Raw genomic sequence first — 6,846 nt, forward strand, 5'->3', positions numbered from 1 at the left:
TCCCTCCCCGCTACCTGCGTTCTGTTTCTTAAATTCCACCGAAGTGGAATAATTTGGTGTTTGTCTTTCTCTGACTGACTTCACTTTTTATTTTATTTATTTTTTTTAAAGATTTTATTTATTTATTCATGAGAGAGAGAGAGGCAGAGGGAGAAGCAGGCTCCCAAGGAGCAGGGAGCCCGATGCGGGACTCGATCCCAGGACCCTGAGATCATGACCTGAGCCGAAGGCAGACGCTTAACCATCTGAGCCACCCAGGCGCCCCTGACTTCACTTTTTAAAGGTCAAGGCGGCTAAGTGCCACAGCTGACATTCCAACCTACAATCAGGACAGATCCCAGAGTTCTTTTTTTTTTTTTTTAACTTAATTTATTTGTTTGTCAGAGCGAGAGAGAGCACAATAGGGGGAGCTGCAGGAAGAGGGAGAAGCAGGCTTCCCGCTGAGCAGGGAGCCCCATGTGGGACTGCATCCCAGGACCCTGGGATCATGACCCGAGCCGAGGACAGGCGCCTAACTGACTGGGCCACCCAGGCATCTGCAGATCCCGAGTTCTTAACCAACAGGCCTAAACCCTCTGGACTCTGAAGGCAGACAAGGCCTGGGCTCATACTGGGCAAACTGCTTCCCCTCGCTTTCCTCCTCGGAGAAATGGACATGATAACAGTACTCTCCTCACGGGAGGGTTTGTAAGGCTTAAGCAAGTAACTGCTTCGCCCAATTCCAGGTATTACAGTCTGTACTCAATAGACAGTAGCTGTAACAATAACAACTAGTATCAATGTTTTCACAGATTATCACTGAATAATAATGTTGGTGAGAATGATGATTCACCCATTCTCCATTCAACATAAATTTATTGAACCAGGCACTATTCCCGGCACAGGGAAGGCAGCAGAAAATAACACAGACAAAAATCTCTGCCTCTGTGAAGCCCACTTTCTACTGGAGGGAAACAGATGTTAACAGATTAATGCAGAGAACACCATCCTGTCTGGTGATGATGATGGTCCTAGAGCCACATACAACAGAGAGAAGGATGAGAGAGAGATGGAGGGAAAGAGAGAGAGAGAGAGGGAAATAGAGACACTCAGAGGCAGTGATTGGGAGGTAGGGAGAGAGAGAGAAACAGATACAAAGAAAGAGATGCGTATGAGGGACCAAGAGAGGAGAGGAAGACAAGCATAGAGAGAGTGAGATGTGAGAGAATTGAGAGGTGACAGAGAGACCCAGAGCGCCAAGTACTCAGACACAGAGCTTGGGAGACTGCCTGCTCCCCAGCTGTGCCCATCCTGGCTATGGTCCCCACCAGTACCCCCTAGCAGCTCTGACCCTTGTTCTGTGACATCCCTCTATCTTTCTAGACAGTTCCCCTTTTAGGCTTTGGTCAGTTTGGAGGGTTTTGTCTCCCGCTGACGTCTCTGACTTGGAGCTGGTGCCCACTCATGGCGCATGGCTGTGGGAGGGTGGTTCTGATGCCTGGTGTCTCTCGCCCTGGATGTAGGTGAATTTCTGAATGGAAACATAGACACTAGTCTCTGGGAAATCTCTGAATTTTCTGGCACTCTCGTTCTGGTGTGCTGAGTTCTCTCTGAATCTGGAACCTGTGGCCCCTGCTCTGTTCTTCCTCTGGACCATGCTGTCTCTCTCTGGGGTTCCCCCTCCTCCAGGGCTCCCCAGCTACTGCACATGGGGAGCCTCCTCTCAGAGCTCTGGATGGTCAGAGGCTGCCCCCTCCTCCACTGATGTTTGAGCTTCAGATTTGGGGCCCACCCTACTTCCCATACTCATCCCATACTCTTCTCCACTGGACATCTGACTCCTCTTTGACAGGAACGGAGCCTTGGTCTGAAAACAAGCCATCAGAGCCCTGGTCTTAAACAAAGTCATGTAAAGGGAATGATACAGGCCCTCAGAAGCTCAAAAGTGGGGTCAAGGCAGAGCCCGGGGTCAGGGATGGGGTGAAGGTTAAGGATGCAGCAAGAGATAGGGTCAAGAAAAGGAAGGGTTTCAGGGATGGGGCTAGGATGAGTGGAGGGTCAGTGGGAGGGGGAGGGCCTTCGGTGGCTAGTATTCCTCGCCTTCCTTTGCCCCCCCCCAAAAAAGTTGGGTCAATAAATACTTGGGCAGGCCAAAAGCACCATGCTATCAAAATCGCTGAATTCAAGTAAATGCCTTCTTTCAGGTCTCGATGAACCTCAGTGAGGGCATGATGGGGGGAGACTGTTGCCAGTTGGAATGGGTGGGTTGAGGCAAGATGTTCTACCATTCCCTAGAGAGCCCCTCCTGGAACCCCTCCCCACCTCTGAGCCCTGGGGGCGGTCTGGGATCTCCTTGAAACCACTCTCCTTTAGTCAAAGTGTTCCTGTGCATGAACACACCATCAGTTTTGAACCTATCCTCAGTGCATGGGCCTTTTGGGCATTTCCAATGCTTTGCCTGTGCAGAGGGTGGCTCCCCGAGTAACCACGTCCACGCCATTTGCCTGGTGTGGGACTGTGGGACGGAATCAGTTCCACGCATTCCTAGAAGCTGATTGGCTGGGTCCAAGGGCATGCACATTTGTGGTTTGGGAGGATATTGCCAAATTGTTAGCCAGTGCTCTTGCCAGCAAGGTAGAGGGTTGCGGTGCAGTGCTTACTCCCCGGAGACCCTCAAGGCAGTAAACTGGAGCCTCTACAATTTCAGATGCGAAGCTTTGTCCCAAGGGTCTGATCTAGGAACTGGAGGCTGGGGAGGGGGGGAGGGGGAGGGAGGGGGCAGAAAGAGTGGGCAGGGGAGAGAAGAGGGAGGGGAGAGGGGAGGAGTTGGGGAAGGGAAAGAGAGCATGGAGAGGGAAGGGAGGGGAGGGAGTGGGGGTCCGGAGTGTGACTCTTTTGCTTCAAATTCTCGTTTCACCAATTAGGAGTAGCTGGTGATTCTCAACAACCCGGATCATTTCTCTTGCCTCCTTTCTTCTCATCCGTAAAACAGGGGAATCTAAAAACCACGTGGTGATGGTTAAATAAGTTATTTGAAAGTAAGTTATATGGTTAAACAAGTAAATTTGTTCAGGTGTTCCACAAACGGCAGAAACTATTCTTGGTGTCCCGGGGCAGACTTTTCATCTTCTACACTCTGAGGTTAGGAGGGAAAAAAGATGGAAAGAAACCCCCAAACCGCCACCACCCTGCCTGTCCTTCCCCAAGAACAGGCTGGCCACCAGAGTGGGCATTTCCTCTCTGTCATCTCCGGCCAGCTCCCACCCCCACGTCCACTGAGGTGCAGGCGGGTAGTGGTACCTCTCCCCAAGGGGGTTCCCTCTTTCTTCCCTTCCAAATCCCGCAGGCCTCTCACAGCCCACGGTAGGATATGAAACCTGCCCTCCCCAGCCTACTTCTACCACTGGTGACTGATCAGAGCCGTACCCTCTGAGAGGCAGCTCTCTGTTGTACGAAAGACAAGGTCTGGATTGTAGCTCCCACATGACCTGGCCCCTGATGACAGCATGATGTCACTTCTTCTTCCACTTTACAAGTCAGCCAGACCAAAGCCCTTGCCATCCCTCTAAATATATGTGTTTGCTCACCTTCAGACCGGGACACGTTTCCTCTGTTCTCCACCTGGCAATGGCTACTCACACTTCAGTTCACAACTGAGCTGGTGCCTCCTCCTAGAAGCCTTCCTGGTGCCCCATGCTGAGCAATCTCTCCTCTGGTGTTCCTGAGCCTCCTAAGCTGTAAGTTCCATGGAGGCAGGGCCCAGGATAGTGAGAATTCAATTTCCTCATTTCTATTTTTTTTTAAAGATGTATTTATTTATTTGAGAGAGAGAGAGAGAGGAGCGCGAGCTCGGGGCAGGGAGGGGCAGAGGGAGAGGGAGAGAATCTGAAGCAAACTCCCCGCTGAGCTCAGAGCCCCAGATGCAGGGCTTGATCCCACGACCCTGAGATTATGACCTGAGCCAAAATCAAGGATTGAACACTTAACTGACTGAGCCACCCAGGCGCCCCAACTTCCTCATTTCTAAAATGGACCTAATAATAGCATCCACTTTCCAGGGTTTGGGTTAATAAACAGAAATGATGCATTAAAACCCTTTAGCATAAATAATACCTTCTGAGGGACATGGTTGCTCTTGTTTATCATCTTAATGTGTTCTGCAGCACAGCCGACCCCTTCCCCAGGAAGCCCTCTTGGACCCCCAGGCTGGATCTGGAGGCCCCTCTGGGCTCCCACATCCCAGCCTGAACTACTCTGGGTTGTCACTGCTGGGGATAGTTCTGTCTCCCCCACTGTATGGTGAGCCCTGGGAGGGCAGGGCTGCAGCTGCTGTGGTCAGCCCTGGGTCCCCAGTGCTACCCAGCACAGGGCTCTACATGGACCAGGGGCCGGAGGAAGGCATGTTGAATGAATGAATGCATGAATGAATGAATGAATGGCTTTAGCAATTATTTGATCTGTTATTTGTCTGTTAGTCCTCTTTCCCACCTTAGCACATACAATTATGTTTTCTGTCAATACTGGAATTTAGAGGAAACTTACTTATAAAGTTGTGTGTGTATGTGTGTGTGTGTGTGTGAGAGAGAGAGAGAGAGAGAGAGGGACAGTGCAAGCTTGAGAGCTTGAGGAAGAGAGTTTGGTGTGTTCCAAGAGGGAAGAGATGGTGGGGGGAAGCAGGGAGGGCTGAGGACTTCAGCAAGGAATGGGCTGGAGTTTTGGATTTTGGAGATGCAGTCTTTGAACTCTGTGAGGGCAAGAGGCCATGTCTGTCTTGTTCTGGGCCATGTCCAGCATCTAGTCACACAGAAGATCCTCAATAAATATTTGTTGGGTTAATGAATGAACAAGATGTTGTTAAAGTAGCCTAGGAATCTTGCTGTGCCTCTATAATTGTGGATCATGGTATACTTTGGGCAGGTCTTGAACCGGAAGTAAGTTCTTTTTGTCCCTTTCTGGGTGACAGAGAGTCTGACTCATTGCTGGTAAGCATGGGAGACAAATATGAGACTGCCGTCACCACTCTATTCCAGGCTCCCGGGAACATCAGTCTTGATACTTGATACCAGCACTCCTTCCTGGGGAGCATGGGTGGGTTTCCAGAACTCTCAGTATACTTAGAGTAGCCACTCCAATCTATCAAAAATGGTAGTTGAGGGCGCCTGGGTGGCTCAGTCGGTTAATTGTCTGCCTTCGGCTCAGGTCATGATCCCAGGGTCCTGGGATTGAGCCCCACGTCGGGCTCCCTGCTCCACGGGAGGCCTGCTTCTCCCTCTCCCACTCCCCCTGCTTGTGTTCCCTCTCTCGCTGTGTCTCTCTCTGTCAAATAAAATAATTTTCTTATCCTGCATCTCCTACTTTTGACAGCACTTTCCACCCCCCTGGGGGGACGTTGGGGTATGATTTTGCTTGTTCTCGGCTCACATTTTCACTGTGGCCCAATTCCTCCACACCTACGTGTGGTCCAGGCTCCCTCCTAGTCATGCAAGCTTTGTTTTACCAAGTGTCATTTAAATCCTTGACTTTATTGCTTAAATCTTAGGGTTAGATGTATCCACGGGTATTAGACGGGCTGCAAGGAACCACGGAATTAAGGCAACAGTGGCTTAAATAAGAAAGAGGGGTGTTTCTTCTTTCATGTACAAAGAATCCAGAGGTATTCAAACAGGGCTAGCTGGATGGCTTCATGAAGTCTCTGGGCACCCATTTTTCAGTGCGGTGTTGGTAAATTGGCTCTCTCCAAAAACCCCCCCCAAACCCCCCAAAAAACAACACAAAACCTGATTTCCATGGTGAGCCTGCTGTAGCAAGGCATACCATGTAACAGATACAGATCTTGCTATCGCAGAGCTGACAATCTAGTGGATGGGATAAATATTAAATATTCACACCAATAAATATTTAACAACATAATATGGTTAAATGCCATTAAGCAGAACAGTGCTCGGACAGAGTTCCACCAGCAGACTGAATTTATAACAGGGGTCGTCAGGAGGTCTCTTTGAGGAAATTTGCCCAGTTTATCTTTAGGAGTGGGGAGGGACTTCACAAAAATTCTCAGTTGTTCCAGCGGGCAAGGGAAACAGACTTGCTATAGGCTTGGCTGGAGGACAGCTTGTTTGGGGGGTGGTTGCCGTGTCATTGCTGAGACCTGGCCAGATTTGGTGCTGCAAGATCCTGTCACCCTGCAAGCAGGAAATGACTGACTTCTTTAACAGTGGAGGGAAAAGGGAGGAGAGAAGGGGGTACAGCAGGATGTGTTAGGTGACAAAGGAACTGGTTAGATATTAGGGATTTCCAAGCAAATCTGAAGCCTTGGACAGACCAGGGCAAGGACCCCAGAGTCAGTGATCTACACATATGGGTGCTGGGGGGGCTTATTTATTTTTATCAATGAGGAGTTAGAGTTGCACTGTCCAGTACAATAGCCCCTAGCCACAGGTGGCAATATAAATTAAAATTAAATTGAGTAAAAAACAAGTAAAAATTTTAGTTCCTCAGTTACGCTATCCACATTGCAAGGGCTCAATAGCCACATGTATTGGACGGTGCAGATATAGAACATTTCCATTACCACAGAGACTTCTATTGGACAGCACCGGTCTAAGGCACGTGTTTTGGAATTGGGTAGACTCAAGTTGGCATCACGCATGGTTGTGTTACCTCAAGTGAGTCACTTGCCCTTTCTGAGCATCACTTTTATTCTGTGTACGCGAGCAAAATGACCACTACCTGATACAGTAGGTGGGAGCTCATGAAAGAAGGGGAAGGGGGCTCTGGCCACAAGGAGCAAGCAACAGGAAAGTGCAGTGATTGGAAACAGAGCCAGGCAACCTGGCTTGGAGAACAGCTCCCCACCTTTTGCTACCC

The sequence above is a fragment of the Neomonachus schauinslandi genome, chromosome 16 (genome assembly GCF_002201575.2).
Source record: "Neomonachus schauinslandi chromosome 16, ASM220157v2, whole genome shotgun sequence".
Classification (NCBI taxonomy): domain Eukaryota; kingdom Metazoa; phylum Chordata; class Mammalia; order Carnivora; family Phocidae; genus Neomonachus; species Neomonachus schauinslandi.